Raw genomic sequence first — 17,459 nt, 5'->3', positions numbered from 1 at the left:
TCGTGTTCTTTTCCCTGCGGTCTGGCTTGTTCCCGAGAAACGTAGAATGTTCTTCTTACGCTGCGCTTCCGCATTGAAATGCAAACGTTATGTGCAGAATTCATATATCCTTGTGACGTTGCACTCTTTCTAGTTTCTCCTTTTCTTTCCGTGCCAGTATGTCATGTCATGCGAGCGTGCCCATTGTTCCGGTTCTTGTGCTCGACTTAATTACCGTGAACTTTTTGCCGGGATGCCAAAGGAAATGACACGATGATCACTGGTAACATCTCGATGGCATAACTCATCCGAATGGGGTCATTAATTTCGTTTCGCAAACGACACGGTAACCGCGTTACCTTTATCTCCGCGCTGCTCTTCAATTTGTTCGCTCTCAAAGCTTTTACAGCATTCAGCTCGTACTTTTAATTCCTTCCCTCGGTATTTCAGAATTCCTCTGCTCTCTCCGGAATGCATTATCTTTACGACTGTGTTGAATCTGCACTCGTTGGGAATCGGAAGAGATTAGCAGACCAATCTAGTGATCGTAGTGTGTGAAAAATGAAATGGTCTCGAATTGAAACGACGAATCGCGCAGAATTTTTCTACCGAAACTATCTTGGGTCGGTTTTTTTTAAGGGTTAATCAAGGTGCTTTGTCGAAATCGTGACAGTTTCCGACGGGCTCGTTTCCCGTTTGCTTTCAGACGGTTTCGCCAGCTTCTGCTTACACGTTATTCCACGTTCGCGTTCGCTCATCAACGACTCGGGTCTCAAGACAGACGATACGTTCACGCTCTAATTCTCGCGTCGGTGGTTGTACGGACAAGGCAAGGGTTCGAAAGGGGTTCGGCGAGGGGCGTGAGGGCGGTACGTCTAATACCCGTTTTCCTTCGTGCCCAGAGCGACAGTTAGAATCCACGTGTTCCGGCGTATACACAAAGACGGCTGTATTACGTGTCCTTTATTCGCGCACTGTTGCTGCCCCCAGTGCAAACGAGAGTCCAGTCGACCGGAAGGTGAGCTCGCACGGAGCGTCCGCCTCAAGCCTGCAAACGTGTCTGCCGTTTCCGCAATTTGTGCTCGCGGCTTCTCGTAGACGAAGCCAGACGTACACGGGTAACGAGCGTTCGTGCACGATGACGAGCACGAGTGAATTTTTCACCCTGCCTGTGCAACACCGAAATCGCTCGACCGCTTCGTGACCGAGAAAACACGTTGAAAATATTTATTAAATACCTTTGCGCTTCTGATTTTATATAATTACGGCACAGGGAATAAGCTAGCTGTATGCAAAAGCGGATGCGCCACTCTATTTTTTACATATTCCTACTTTACGAGTGCATCGATGGAAACACGAAGCGTACAGTCGAATGACCGTCGATCGTTGGAACGTTCGTCAACGAACGGACCGCTAATCGGATTTACGTTTTATGGAATGACAGGCGCAGCCGGCTTTTCGCTCTTCGCGTAGGTGGAAAAAAATTTATCCCCGGCGCCGATTATGTGATGTAGTCTCGTCCGGATTATACTCGGCCGCTGACAGCGACGGGGCTAATGTTTCCGTTGCAACGGCGCGGCGGAACGGTTTTAAAAATGCACCGGGACGCACTCGTAAATGTCCAGACTGTGTGCCTGGGCTGGGGTCGCGAAACAGGGGTCACGGCAATCAGGGGGGTCACGAGGGTCGCAGCGAGCTGACGGCGCGGTTGGGCTGGTGCGGGGGATGAATGCTGCTCGGTAAGCGTCGTGTTCGCGGCGACCCCCGACGCACAGCAATAAATTTGTTTTAAAAAGCGCTTTTGTTCGTTCCGCCCGTATCTGTGTATCGCGCGCCAGTTCGTCTGTGTGGCACGCGTTAAAAAACGACCAGGAGGAGCGCTAAATCTCGGGAAAAATACGATCTGCCGAACACCACCGCCGCCAGGGTGGAAAGGAAGAATCTGGTCACCTAGGAATCAGCGATCGACGTATGCGAACTTTCGCGGATGAATAAATACGAGTCTTCGTATTGGAAAGGGGTAAATCGTGGCTGATAGGATTTTCTATGGCATTACTGCGCGACACTGAAGGTGTCCATAAATTGTGTAAATATTAATCTTCAAGTACATGGAATCGGATAAAATCTTGCCAACAGTCTCGAACTTCGGATGAAGCAATTCGTGTAACGTTTGAGAATATTAATAAAAGAGGTATTTAGGCAGATAATTGAAGCTGTCCTAACTCGTAGTGTTTCTCAAACTCGGAGATAAACGTGGGAGAAGATCAGTTACTCGCAACGATTTGCCGGATGGAGGGTATCTTAAATGAGGCGGTTACGAGAGGAAAACGCAAACGCTGGGAAGCACCAGAATCAGCATGAAAATCTCAGCCACCGTTTACTTAATGATGAAAGTTTCTACCTCCGTGAGCGAGCCTCCAGCTTTCGGAAGCTGGTAAACCGAATTTAAGGTGGACGGAAACGTGGGCCGCTTCTGTACCGCCGCGTTGCTTCCACGAAATCGGTTCGGAATTTGCCACCGAAAGTTACAAACGATTACAGCCGATACGTTTGTGCTTGGATTTACTGCGAATGCACTATGCGTTCGAATAGGTGCACGAGGAAAAAATAAAATACCCATCCATGAGATTTGAAGTGGCGAAAGAATTTTGCTCCAAAAAAAATTGGGATCCACCGGTGGTACTTCTAAAGTAAAATGAAATACGGGTGCAAATATCTAAATGAAATGGTTTTTCAGAACGAATCACGTATCCCCTTGATGCGTAATGTACAGATTGAATAATTCATTTCGATAACACTCGATCATTCAATTTAGCCAATATCATATTGATTCACCCACGTTTTAATTATTTCGATTAATCAATCGAATCTAAGTGCAAAACGCGTACAAATTCTTCATTGTTCTTGCGTGCGGTTTATAATCATGATCCATCGAACGGGTAGTACTTTGATTAAAATGAGAGCGCACCGTTCGATATTAGGAATGTATGTATGCAAATTAGATCGGTATCGGTTCGAACTGCGGCGAGCGAGCATCGCGTCGATGCAATTCGTTGGCGGCAAATTAAGCGGCAGACACATTTATGGTCCATACGTATCGTGTACATTTTTAATCAGCATTTATGAGCCGTACTTATGCAAACGATGCTCCGTTTATGATCAACGGTGCAATTCGAAACTTTTCATTCGAGGCTTCGCTCGTGTTTTCGACGCACGCAAACGATTTATTTCAGATTTTAATTAAATTTATACCTGTAATCATTCTTCGGCAATATTTTGAATGACACTCGATGACTTTTCTCTTATTATACGAAATATGCTTTATTAATTTCTACGGTAAATAAATCAAATTCGTGCCTTGAGAAAGTTTATTCAATTCACGCGTTTATAAAATAAATACGTGTATTATCTAAAATAGAAAAAGTGAATTTAATACGAAGATATCAGATATCGCGTTATTGCTAGGAAACATCGATCAAGCATCTCGTATTCGTAACTCAGTAGAAAATGAAGTATCACGAAGGCAATCGCCATTACCATAAATCAAAACCATCCACATTCGACACGGAAGTCATCAACGTTCTCCCTAATAATTCGGTTCCCATTAGAATCTATTCGACGTTGCCACTTCACCATGACGTGTCCAATCGAATGTTCTCAATATTCAGTTACACATGGGAATCTAGTTTCAAGAAGTCACGATGATAATAGTCGGATTTATTTTCTATTCGTCCCAGCTGATAATAAATATAATTATCAAAATTATATCGAATAGTTTCGCTCGAAATTTTATATTCTTCCGATAACGCGGAGGTGTCCGATACTTTTAAATAATAGTGTATCTCGCAATTACGACACTCAGGAGATTCACTTACTCCGGTTATCCGTAGGAAGAAGGTGGAAAGTTTTACACGGCTGTAATATGTAAAATGTAAAGGAAAACGAGGTCTGGCTACGTAATACAGGGACGATAGAAGGACGTTATTTTCGCCGACCACGGTTATCTCAGGAGACGGTAAAAAAGAAGGAAAATCCCATCAAACTTGAAAGTGTCGAAAGTTAACACCGACCGCGACGGTTCGGTTCTCGCTTTTTCACCGCCGATGATCCTCCCCTCGCCTTTTTCGCTACTTTTCTCGTTCCAGCCTAACCGAACAAGTGGAAAAGTCGCGGCGCGTAATTCCGTCACGGTGACGAGGTTCCCTCAAGACGGTGCGTGGAATAAGGAAGGTAGAGAAAATGCCGCTGGGGAAATAATACGGTCGAAAATCTTCGAGCCCGGCGCGACGTTCGCGGGAACGAAATAACGGCGAGTCGCTACCGCGGAAAATTCAGAGTCAACGACAGCGTTATTGTTTTTCAAGAGTTTCCGCCACGAGCTGGTGAACGATAAGGGTTGGCTGGCGGCGGTCTTGCTAGAACACAGCGGAGGAACACGACGCAAAGGCGACGCCCTTTTGTGCCATCGACGTTCAAAGTAACGCTACTTAAGCGTGCACGAAGTTACTTTGGAACATCGTCCTGTTGCGAAATATCGTCGCGTACGCGATAACGGCGAGGTAAATTGTGACAATACACGAACCAACGGCATTTAATAACGGCGTAACAAGTTCAACTCTTGTTTAAATTCTGGTTTGGATCTACCGGTCGTAGGCTAGGTACGTTGAAGTTGAAAAGTGAAATTTTAGAAAGGGGATTTGTGTAAAATTTAAAGTCCAATTATAACTTCGAGGTGCATAGATTCTTCTTTAAGTTCTCGTAGGAAAAATACTTTCCTAATTTCTAAAGTGTAATTATAAAAATATTTATAACATCATTTTTGCGGCAGAAAATATAAACATCAAAGAAATAGAGATTATCGTGGATAAAACTAGAATTCATATTTCGTTTCGGGCTTATTTGTCGCGCTCGAACGATTTGAAAAATTGTTGGTATTCTGTATATTCCAAGAACAGTTCAAACAGCGATACAAAATGAAATCCACACAGCTTTATATAAATACCAGCGATAGATCTGTCAGTTGTATATTAATGCAGTTAACAAATATACTTTACGATATGGGTCGAAGAGATATTGAGAGATTAATCCATCTCGGCTATTTCCACCGGTAATTAATAAATATTCCCGAGCACAGATGCAACGTTTATGCAAGATAAACGAAAGAGAGGAAAATGAATTCTATGGAGGATGCATTAATATCACGAATATCAAAGCTTCGATTTCACGTTAATATTCCGGAGTATGCGTAATTAGAAGTATGAAATTTCATCGTGCAATAATTCGCTATTGTTCGTTTGCGTTTCATCCGTTCGACTGAATATTCTGTAAATCGAAGATACCAGCGATTGCAATTTAACCTTTATGCAGTCAGAGTGCAGTGGGCTCACGCATTTAGTTTATACCTAAATTCAAGTGACTGTAGGTGGCAACAATAGTGAAAGGGTTAATAGATGGATAATTATTAAATAAAATCGAGTACGATTCGTTGTTTTTTTATCCATCTAGCAAATAGGAAAAATAAATGACTGTTGACACTCTTGAAAGTCTGCCAGAAAGAAACCTCGGGTACACGCACAATCCTGCGAATATTACCTTGTCCATTTTGTTTGATCGCCGTACCGATAACTGGTGGACGAGCCTTTGTACGTCGTAGCAGTCGTCTGGTCGAGGGAGGTTGACTGGTTCTTTTTTTTCCCCGGCAGTCTGCAAATAACTCGTGCACGTTTGCCGAGAGATTCTCGGCCTGTCCCCGTGGGAGACCGCATCTAATCAGGATGAATGGGCTCGCCTAGTGGCCTGAGCGTATCCCAACCGACTTACGCCGACACACTTTGCCCACCCCCGACATTTCACTCGATTCCGGGCCAAGCCCCGTTCGTCATCGGTCTTCATTATAAAACAGCTCTAAATCGTATGACGGAGAGGGGGTTAAATCTCTTTTCACTGTATCACGTCGACGCAACTTCTTCACGTTCGAGGAAAATCGAGCGTCCAGTCTGGGTCCGATCCATCGTTCAGAAGCCGAGACAGACGATTTCAAGGCTGAAGTGGCTCTTCAACTTTTCACCCCGGCAGTGCCGCCTTGTCGAATATCCTTGGCACGTGATACGTCAACCGTCTCGTTCGCGGTAGAAACACTTGGGAGGATAAAAAAGAAGGAAAGTGGGCCAATGAACACGCAGACGCGTCGGGCAGATCGATTTTCACTTTCGTTCACGGAAATTACCGGCTCTGTGCGTCTGCCACCCGTCCAACGGGAAATGATCGTTTTTGGGGTGAATCGTGGCACCGAGAAATTTCCTAGACTTTACCGTATTCGTTCTTTTTTTCGTTTCCTTTTGAACACCTTCAGACACTCGATTCTGACGTGTCCCAGTAGAAATAACCGTATATGGTGCGACGAGCGCGGTGAAACTTCGAGTATATGGTCAGACAATTAATTTTTGAAATTCAACCTTTTAATTTGCTACAATTCAATTATACAAAATTTAAGGTGCCAATTATCACTTTTACAGTATATGAGAAAAAGTTTAAATGTAATTAAAAATAAAACTGCTTTTCGTCATGAGATATCCGTGAGGCCGGAAGTGTCGAACTTTAATAAGCAGACGCGTTGCGATAAGACGTTTGTTTGTGAATAATCTCGTCGCGTTGCGGAAGGAGGCGAGGAAAATTCGTGTAACGACAACAGATTTGGCAGCTGTTGCGGAATAGGAAAACAGAGCGACGAAGAGGGAAAGTAGGTTAACGATCGTCGTTTACGGGGGTTGTTTTCGTCTTCCGACGGAATGGGTTGCTTCAAGTTGCAACGAAACTACTGTCTGAATGTATCATATTTTTCGCGGCATTCGTGGACTTCTCCGTGACAGTTGTACCGGTCTGGCTAAATAATTAATGAACAGAAGTGGAAGTCGATGTCACGCTACTTGCTCAACACTTAGGAACCTCGGTATTTCTCGGGCAAGTGTCGTAACACAGACATCGTGAAGTATCGAACGTGTTTCAGTGCACCCGTAACTTTCCTCTCATTTATTCTACCCAACCTACCTCGTGCATTTTTCACCGGAAATTTTCCCTGAAACAGAGCGATTTTCTTGTTGACGCGCTCCATCGACTGTTTCAACGACTACGATTGCATTAGATGACGAGAAGTTTGTACACTTCCTAAAGCGCAAGTTTCTTTCAATATTTTTTCCTTTCTATGTATACGACCTCTATTTTCCAAGGTACAATAATCGTATCGAAACGTGAAAGCAATCAGGAAAATCATTCTATATTAGACACTCGAGGAACGTTGGATAGCTGAAGTGACCTTAGGCTACTTGTTTGGGAGAACTTCACGTGAAGCGGCTTTTGTTAGTGTTTGAATGGCACTTGAAATCGAGTGTATTCCCTTTTCCTTCTCTCTTTTTTCGGCTTCGAACAGAGAGAAGGGGTGGAAATTGTTGGGCTCAGCCTTCTTCTCCGGCCTTCTTTAAAAGTATCTGTTTCTTCTTCGATAACTTTCTCCCCTCGTTCACCGACGGCGTCTAGATCGTCCATGGTGAATCCTTAAATCGACTGTCACTGTCAAAGAAAGGAAAATTTCTTCGCCGGCAATCTTTATTCGTGGGATTCGCACGTGAAATGATGTGTTAAATTTGAGAGCTCGGCAGGAAGGAGGCGGGAAGGGAAAATGGGATATCGAAATGGGGCTCGAAAGATTTTCGACGACCGGAGAATCAGTAAATTTCCACGGGACGCGAATCGAGAGTGTTCGCGAGTCTATTGGCGACCACTTTCCTTGAATGAAAATGGGAACGTCGAAAGGTAGAAGGAAAATACGTTTCGAAATCGAATAAAATTTTCTTGCCGAGTTAGCAGAGGAAATAATAAAAAAGAAAGTCCACCAGGATAAATCAGTTTATAAAGTTGTTCTTACTTTAAACGTATTCTTCGTATAAAGAGTTAACCTTTAATAAACGTTAATTATTTCTCTGCAAATTTTAACGAAGCAGTTTCTTCTTGAGAAATACTTTCAATTGCAACCTGTTAATTTTCATCGAACTTTTTCGCTTGATCAAAAATTATTGTCTCGGATAAATAAAAAGAACGATGGTATCTCGATGGGAATCATTAACGTCTTAAGGCGGTAATGAAGCGTGTCGAATCCTCGAAGACAGTAATTCACAATCCTTCTGTTTCGTCGCTTAAATCCCTATTAAACGTTCCCAGTAGCAGTCCTGCCGGCTTATATAATTATTTACGTCCTAGTTCGCTCTCGTTACCGGAGCAGAGCGGAGAAAGAAGAGAGACGCTTTCCACGTTCTGGACGAACGACGAATCAAGGCGACGAATTAAGAGTCCGTCGGGACGATTAACTCCGGAAATTTAATCTCGCTGAAAACGAGGGACGATTTAGATTGGTACGGCGCCCTTAATAGTTTCGGTAAAAAAAAAACGAAATAAAATCTCTCGCAGTTTCGTTCACGGCACGGCTGCGAAACACTCTCTCGCTGGATCTCGGCTGATTGGTCGACGGTGCACGGTTAATTGGCAAAATTACTGCGATTTCAAGTAGAAATAATAAAAGGAAAACACATTACTGGATACTAATTCACGAGTAGGTTGACGAGAGAGGAGAGGAAGAGAAATTCGTTGCGAGCCAAGCGAGTTCTCCAGCGAGTTGAAGAGAACTCGAATCGTAAACGCGCGGACGAGTATTATGAATGAACAGTAATTAACGCGTTCCTCCTTTTCCTGTTCGGTTCTTTCGCTACGTCTCGTTTATTATTCGCTTTCTCGTCGGCGCGAATGTCCTGGTAATCAGAAGGACTCGAGTACCGGCAGACGTTTGGTGTGATTTTCGAAAAATTCACTCCGAATGAAGCTGCTTAAGATGCCTCTCGTCGCTGCTTATCATAAACAGGCTAATGACGGGTTAAATTGTCGGAGATCCGCGATTAACTTAACAAAGTGTGCGCACCAGTTTACGTAGATATATTACAAGCAACCGCCGGCAAACTTTCGGGACTCTGTTTTCTCTGCGTCTGGCATGTAAGTTCGAACGTGTTTTGCAAAACGAGGCAAGTATAATTAACCGAATGCAATTTAGTCCCGTTAAAGTGCGGGACGTTATCGTTTAGAATTTTCCGATTGCACAATTTATCGTTATTCGTTCCGAGATTCATCTTGTACCGCACAGTTTTTAGTCGACAGAGGATCCGTGATGGTTTTGTATTCCGTCTAACCGTGCGATTATCCTTCGATCAATTATTACGTTAAATTACAGCGGAAGTAGGAACGGTTTTTAACGCGTGAAATATAATAAGGATAAAGTTGTTCCGTGAGTGTTAAAAGTTTGAAAAGACGCAGGGCTCAGCCGCGAATATCCTCCAAGTCGACGATGAAAATTTCAACATGGCCCTTTATTTCGAAGCTTTCACGCGTTATCCCTGAAATCCTGTTCAACGCGGCACTGATGAATGGGTCCTGTGCATCCTTGTCGTTAACGCGGACACTTTCTAATTGTACCGGAGCAGCGAAGGCAGACTTTACGGTGCTCATAAAGGAGGAACTTGTACGCGTATTCCTTCATTTTTCTTCTTATTTTATATGTTTTAATTAGAACGCCAAGCACGGCATCGTAAGGGCAGAACGAAGCTTATTTAGTCCCTCTTAATCTAGCTAGGAAGTTGATTACGAGGGTTGATGAAATATAAACGAGATTAACGTTAGTATTAAATTCATACGTGTACAAGTTAATTCAAACTTATTTCTCTTTCTGTATCGCCAGAGTCTTTCTGGCACGATGTTCTTTTCCTAAGTACCAAAAATCCATTCGGAAGGTCGGCGAAGCACGGCACTTAGACTCTATTCCCTCTGTCATCCATTTTTATTTAACTTACCTAAATTTCTTACAACTCTAATTCATATTTAAACATAGATTTCTACTTTACTGTATTTATTCCTTTAACTAACTGTATGTTCACTCTTACAACAGGTATTCTGACCACTCTGCGCAACTACTTCGACGTGAGTTTACATATTGTCCTGCCATATTTGATCGAGCCATCAATACGGACGCATCGAGCTTCTTAATAAAAAGGTAAAGGTAATCTTAAATAATCTCATAAAGTTTTCATCCGCGGATACCGTGGGGATGTAATTACGCACGCGCGCACAAGCTACCTAAGCCCACGCACTTTGAAGCCTTGTCTCGGCTTTACCCCCGGTGTTTTGAAAAATTCATTAACATTATGGCCGGCATGCTAATTTTAGCAAAGTGTCCCGCAAGCCATGAATAATTTAGGCAATGGAATGGCCTGGCACTCGGAGAATATATTTCATGCGGTCGCCGCAGAATTTCTGTCTCACGTTCTGTATGCATTATTTCCACGTATTCGCTTAGAGAGGTTCACAGGGGAACAACGCCGCGTGCCGTCTGGTTTGTCGAGGGGACGTTTCAAATCGCGTCATGTCGCGGATACTATTCGTATGGTATCGGTCGGATTAACTGAATTACGTATAATACCACGATAAGTATTTTCCATGCGTTTCAATATACATAGATCCGTACATAGGAAAATTACACAAATAGAGGGAGGCTCAATATATTTCAATGATCTCCTATGAATCTCCTGAAAATTATCCAATTTGAACATCCGAGGACCCAAAACCTGACAGGTTTTTTGATTAGCCACGATCATTGGGTCAAAGCGATCCAGTTGGATGAAAAAGGATTAGAATAGGTCAGAAGGAATTAAGACGACACGTGACGAGGGTAGACACCACATTGGCTCGAGTGCTAGATAATAACAAAACTCGTCTTCGAGTAGAAGGGAACGAATCTACCCATCGTCAATGATATCAAATATTACCCCACAGGAATAGACAACTAGTTATATCGGTATCGATGCGTCCTCAGACCCTGATGAAGTACCTGCAACCCTAAAATAATTATCTCGAATCTCATTTTGATTGTTCTCGTAAAAAATCAGTCGGACGTAACGGAAACGACATTATCTAACTTAATAGTGAAACTTGGCAGGTAGAATTCAGAACTGCAGTTAAACATCGAGTGGGATTTAACTGCAGTTTCCTGTGCAGTCGAAAAACGTTCGAATGTTTAATGTCAGTTCATGCCTTCCTGTGTTTTGTGGCCGCCTTCCGGCGCGAATGTCTGTCGTTGCACGAAGCCCGAGCCGAGCGGCCATCCGTCTATCCGCGTCGACCAGCAACTTCGACTAACGGCTCGGGGTAAGTCCATGTCAGACATAAAGCTGTGGCAAGTTGAACGTCGAAGAAGGGGGGTAAAGACGAAAGAGGCAGGGAGGACCCAGACTTCTGAGAAGGGCTTCGCGGTATTATGCTAATCTCGTTAAACCGAGAGCGGGTCAGACGGTACCAGACCTTACACTATCGTATTAAGATAATAACAATGAAAGGGTTGAACGCAACGAGGCAGTGGTCGGCGTCGTCGCGTTGTTAGCTCGACGATGACGTACCGACTAATCTTCTCGGTGCTTACCAAACAGATACACGGGTATTCGTCTCTTTGATCCGATAATGAGCTGTTCGAGGAACTTTGTTGCTATAAATTTGCCAACTTACTTTGACGTTTCCAAAGTAAACGTGGAATGGTAAGATAAATTGTTGCAATATTTGAAATTTTTCAGATTTCTCATTAAAAATAGTATTTCGAGTATACATTTCGAAACGAGCTACTTGATATGCAATAAACTTCGTTGATCTACAGCCAGGCGAAAGTTCTTTAACTTAACGCGAAAGAATTTCATTTATTTTCGCGAAACACGTTTCTCGGTTCTGTAACGTTGCAAAATGGACGGTATAATTGCATTCTGTAAAGTTTTTGCGGAACGTAAGCAGAAGGAACGTGGCAATAGGATGCGCGAGGGAACACGGGGGTCGAAGGGGAAGCGAAGCGAAGAAAATCGAGGAACCGTGGAGTGCACGGACGTGCGCGAGATAAAATTCTACAACTCGTCCGTGAAACTTCATAAATTGCATTAAATGCGAACGCGATTGAAGCTTGGGAACGTTCTTTGGAACCGTTTCGACGTACAACTTCGAAGCAACTGTACGGTTTAGCAAATAGCGAATCTCTGCTTTTCGACGGCTACAAATCCGCGTGAAAAATGTCGTGTCTGTACAAGTTGTTCCGCGGAAATCCCTGTTATTACAAAATTTCTTTAAATATTATTTTCTTACGTTAAATTGAAGTTAAGTGTTTTCCAAATTGCAGCCGAGAGATTTGGATTCATTTTTAACAACTTTCCCATAGTTTTTTTGGCAAGTCGATAAGGAGTCTATTTTTGTTTCTTGGAAAACACTTTTAAGGTTTCGGAAAAAGTGGCCATTTTTTAACATCCTTCTTCTTGTAAAATAGAATAGAATATCGAAGCATGCAATCAAGCTGATCTAATTCTCCTATTAGATTTGTAGGTTGAATCACGTATAGCCACGGGAATAGCACGTGCTTTTCATAATCGAAATCACATTACAGTAGGATTCGAAAGGGGACCGGTATTCCCCGCAGCGTCATCATCTTGGATTCTGATTAATAATTACGTTAAAGCTACCGAGTCGTTGGCCGGTGTCGTACCTTCCGACAGATTATGATAATGTAGTCCGTTTTGAACCTGAAGAAAATTTCTCCGCGAGGAGTGACGGTCCGCGCATAAATATGGAAGAGGCTGATTGAAGGGTGGTAAGGGAGCGGATTCCCGGTGCGCAAGCTCCGTGTTGACATAAAGGAACGTTGAAAAAGAAGAGACGATAGGAAGGGTGGAGAAGAGCGCGATAAAGCAAGCCCCTGTCTCTTGCTTGGTTGCTTTTATGCCAGACTGAAAAAAAGCGGGCGAGAATTGAAGCGGCCCGATTGGGACCAGGTGTAGCTCGATTGTCACGTAATATACGCGGCTTAAGTTTATCCAACGGGGAGATTTGTCGCTTTAACGTGACGCTTCTGAATCTCTTTTAATAAAACCGCGCACGTGATGCTGTTCACAATCTCGCGAATCAGATCCTATTGTACCTACGGTGATTCTGAATCAACAATTCCGGTTGATTCGTACGGATTCTATTTCCCCGGGAATCAAGGGCTTGACGAGCTCGTTTCATTCGGGGCAATAGAAGAAACGGTGAAATATTTTTGCCTGCTGAATTTCTGCCGGATACTGCGATTGATTAATCCGACTTTTCTATTAAGCTTGACAAGTGTTTCAGCTGGAAAGAAATTCTTTTGATTGTAGGATATGGTATTGAAATTGTAGAGCAAACGGACCGTTTTCACTGAAGTATTTTAACACCTTGTTAACACGTTGAAAACGATCGTGTATGGTTTGAATTATTTCTCACAGCTCCATATTTCAGTATAGATTTTCAGAATAGTTTCAATTTTCAATATAAGCCTTTGATTTGATATTTTGCGTAAATAGTATAATATATGTTACTTAAAATCTCTTTGATAAACAGCTTAATCATCCCCATAATTAATTTTATTTCCAAATGGTAGATTATGAAGAGAAACCTAATTTTCATTATTCTGTATTTTACACTGTTCCTTTACGTTATCCTTCCAATATATGAAACCTTTTTGTTTAAACATTACATATTTAAATTCACGTTAGTACCCTTGTATATATTTTGTAAATCTGGGCCATGATTGACCCAGTATCCGCTGGTCAATGGCTAACCTCGATGATTTTTCGACTTATATATCTTAAATTTCACCTAATTCGCGTATCTGAAATTGCATCAGAACAATGAGCCACTGTTCATCGACCCATCGTATCTGCACTGAGAAATGGTTTCCTGGCTAATCAGATGGCGAGGACAAAGCGCATGATACATTGCTTCGCAGATTGCGGGTAATATTATTAAACGGGCCGCGTTTCTGAACACGAAGGTCTTCCCTCGAGCTCTTTAGCTGTAGGATTAAGTAAAACACTGGACGTTCTTATTCCGACGCAACAGGTGAGAGATGCCATGTCATTTTTTAACGGACATTACTAAGCATGTGTTGCGAGGCAGTTCATCGAAAATTTATGCAGCCCGTTTCGCGCAGCAACAGGCAAAAACCGCTTGATGATCTCGATGCAAATAACTCCGCTGATTATTCACCTTTTAATATTGCATTAACTACTTTCCCTTGGTTCGAGAGCATAAATAAACAATAGAACAACAGAGATAGCACAAAGAAACTCAAAGAATATCGTTGCATCTTTCAGGAAGCTCGATTTACCTTTCGTGTTAAGAAGTAAATGTCAAAGTTAAAAACAACTTTAAAAGCTTGAAACATTTCCTGTCCACAATTTCGAATATTAAAATTTGAAGAAAAAGATAAAATGGCAAACTCCTGCATGCACTTGATTTGAATATTTTTGGGACCTCCGTCATGGTTTTATTCCTTAAATCCTCTCTCGATAAACCGCAGGTGGAATAAGACGAGTCAGCAGAAAACTAAGACGAACGGTTGTCGGATAATCTATTAATGGCGGAAGTCGTCCAGGTGCGTTTAAAATGCAGGGAGCTTAGTGTTCCTGCGCAGGGATTGCAGTTGGCCTGGCGCCAGCCTGTTAAATGCTCCACGTTTTCTACTGGTACGTCGCTTTTCTTCTTGTTTCCTCCTAGCCTTCAGCAGTTTCTGCAACCTTTTTGGATTCGTACGTAGTCTCAGGAACGATGCGGTTCTCGCATCGAAAACCTTCTTCAGGTTCTTCTCCTTTTAATCGGCCACGCTCGTATATCTCGCGAAAGGAAATTAACTGGAAGATATCGAGCCTAAAGTCCTTCATTTGCATAGAGAATCACTTCGAGTTGCGCGTTTGTTCGAGTTTAAATTTAAATCTCTATTTTGATACCTTTTCTAATGTAAAAAGAATGAAAGCAGCTCGTTTATAGTTTCTAAGTGTTAATTGATTGAAATTCTTACCGAATCTTTTCATGAACCATAAGCGTTGTTACATTTGAATGCAAGGCAGAAGCCGCGCAAATGTCGAGCTAATTGGACGTGGGTTACGCGACGGGGAATTAGAGCAGATGGGAATTAGGAATACGCGGTACGCTAATTAACATGGTGCACAGGTACAAGCGTTAGCAGATTTCGTCGTTAGATGCTGTCTATCGCGTCTTTGTTATTGTTCCAGCCGTCGCGTCAGTCGGTTCGGGCTCAAAGGTATAACAGCTACCGTCTTATTATTATCCAACGGAGACACGTCCTTTCGTTAATTATACTCGAAATCGATTAAACGTGTAACTTGGTAGGAATCCGCGAAGGAGGCAACGACGGATTTAATCGCGTTTCACGTGCACTCCAAGTGTAAAATGTAATCACGCGAGCCGCGAGCGTGTAGCCAAAGTCATCAGAAGTTTACGCTTCACCGGTTTGTTTGCTATAGTTGCACAACGCGTCACGATAAACGCGACGTTTAGTTTAGAAGTCATGAAATACCGGCACACTCTAACCACCCCTTTGATGAGCTCATGGAAGACGCGTAGATTCTTCGTTACGAAGCTACAAGATTTTCTGATACAGATTTTAAAATGTTTTTTTTTTTTTTTTATCAAAAAGTTTACTGTAATTCGAATAGTTTCAAGGTTCGTTATTATAATGACAAATTTAATAAAATGGCGAATGCGATTCTTCTAATAGAAAACAACAATATACATATATGTAATCGCTTCGAAAGTCACTGGAATATTAAATTTTTAATACCTTTTGAAATACTTGTAAATTTAATTCATTGGGTGTACTAATTAATTCTGTACCTTTTCTTTGTTTTTAATTGAATATTTATTTTAAAAAAATCATGGTAATTCCAATTACTGAGGTAATTTTTATTGTTATCATATTCTCAAATACACAGAAGCGTGGGAAAATGTTCAAATTTAACACAGTGATTAAGAAATTAATTTACATACCTAATAAGAAAAATAAATTAATGATAAGGGCATATTCTCCATTATTTGGTACGATGTAAATGAGTAAACTTTATATATTAAACATTATTATTACTTAAAAGTACAGTCTGTTGGTGTAGAATTCTTACAAATTATCTAACAATTTTTGAATAAATTCATTTCAAATCGGTCGACATAGCTACAGAGCAAACTAAAGTGGAAACAGATTGAAAGTTGATTAGTGAATAATCAACCGGAAGGTTTGGATTTTGTTATTTCGTTCGAAGAAAAGAAATCACTGAACGAAGTGGATTCCAAGAGGCGCGCACCAGTTGCCTGGAGTAAATCGCTCGGAGTCCATTCCTCTTTATGCGCATTACACCCTCATATTTCAGCTCTCCAGCACACGCTCGATTACTGATTTACCAGCGCATGAATAACCATCGAATGGAATAGCGTTTTCGAGTAGCGTCTCGGTCTGTGGTTCCCATATCTATTGGTATGTCCGCGTAGCGAGCATCGATGCGTGCATGTGCTGCTCGTGGACTTCACACGTGAGCGATTACACGCGATTATGTCGGCGAGATTGCGCTACCGTACGATGGATCGCGAAAGTGGCGAGAAAAATGGCAAGGTAGAGAGAAACGAAAATATATACTACTATACGTACATTGTCGTCCAAAATTACGAGACACGTGCAACTTATTTTAATTCGATAATAATTAATTCCATAATCTTTTATGATTTGTTACACATTAGGTGTATAAATTAATTGAATATCTGTGTCATTAGACAATCTTCACCAATACTTATTTTAAATTTTAATATTTTCTGTGTATTTGAAAATTACCACTAGAATTCAATAACTGAAGTTACCATAACTTTTTGAAAATAAATGTTTAATTAAAAAAAAGGGACAAAATTAATTTGAACATTTTATAAATGATTAGATTGATAGATTAATGGGTTAAATTCATTTGAAATGAGAATTTAATAATTGAAGTTACCATGACTTTTTGAAAATCAATGTTCAATTAGAAAGAAAGCACAGAGTTAATTTGTATACTTAATAAATGATTAGATAGTTCAATATGTTATAGTCGTTTTAAATGTAAAACATGTGTATTGTGTGGAGTCTAGTTTCCATTATGGAACATTTCGAGAAGACGAGGGTACGATAGCAGATCATCCAAATGCGGATACTAATATGGCATTGAAATGTCTCAAAGAGAATCTATTTGCATGATAATAGAGAATATCCGTTGATGTCCAGAAAAATGGAGGAACGATTTTCGTCCCCATAACGCAACAATACTAGTTCGTGGCTCAGACAGGAAAATCTGCTTAGCAAGCATCGCGTTTCATGTAACAGCGATGATATTATGGAACTACGTTGTTCTTGAATCGATTTCTCGTATCTTATCCTAGCGTTCTAAATCAAACATCAAAGAGATCCTTTCTTTCGATCTCTTAAAATTACAGTGATTCGACAGAATTGCAACGTCTGAGAGTAAATTTGTATCATCGAAATCGTTTGAACGAGACGAACAAGGAATAGCCAGGTTGCAAATTAGATT

General features: G+C 41.6%; 1 protein-coding gene across 2 annotated transcripts in view; it reads left to right on the top strand.

Moving 5' to 3' along the window:
• LOC114879656 (semaphorin-2A) overlaps positions 1-17,459 on the top strand; it is a 364,739-nt gene that overhangs the window by 41,258 nt on the left and 306,022 nt on the right. The window contains exon 3 of one of the 2 annotated variants that reach the window (XM_046285366.1): positions 9,962-10,066. The exons of the other annotated variant lie outside the window; for it this stretch is intronic. The gene's annotated coding sequence lies outside the window, so the exon portion shown is untranslated. The remainder of the gene's footprint in view (positions 1-9,961; positions 10,067-17,459) is intronic. 2 annotated transcript variants of the gene reach the window in all.

This window comes from Osmia bicornis, chromosome 4 (assembly GCF_907164935.1).
Source record: "Osmia bicornis bicornis chromosome 4, iOsmBic2.1, whole genome shotgun sequence".
In the NCBI taxonomy this organism is placed as follows: domain Eukaryota; kingdom Metazoa; phylum Arthropoda; class Insecta; order Hymenoptera; family Megachilidae; genus Osmia; species Osmia bicornis.
This window is presented reverse-complemented; position numbering and strand designations above follow the sequence as displayed.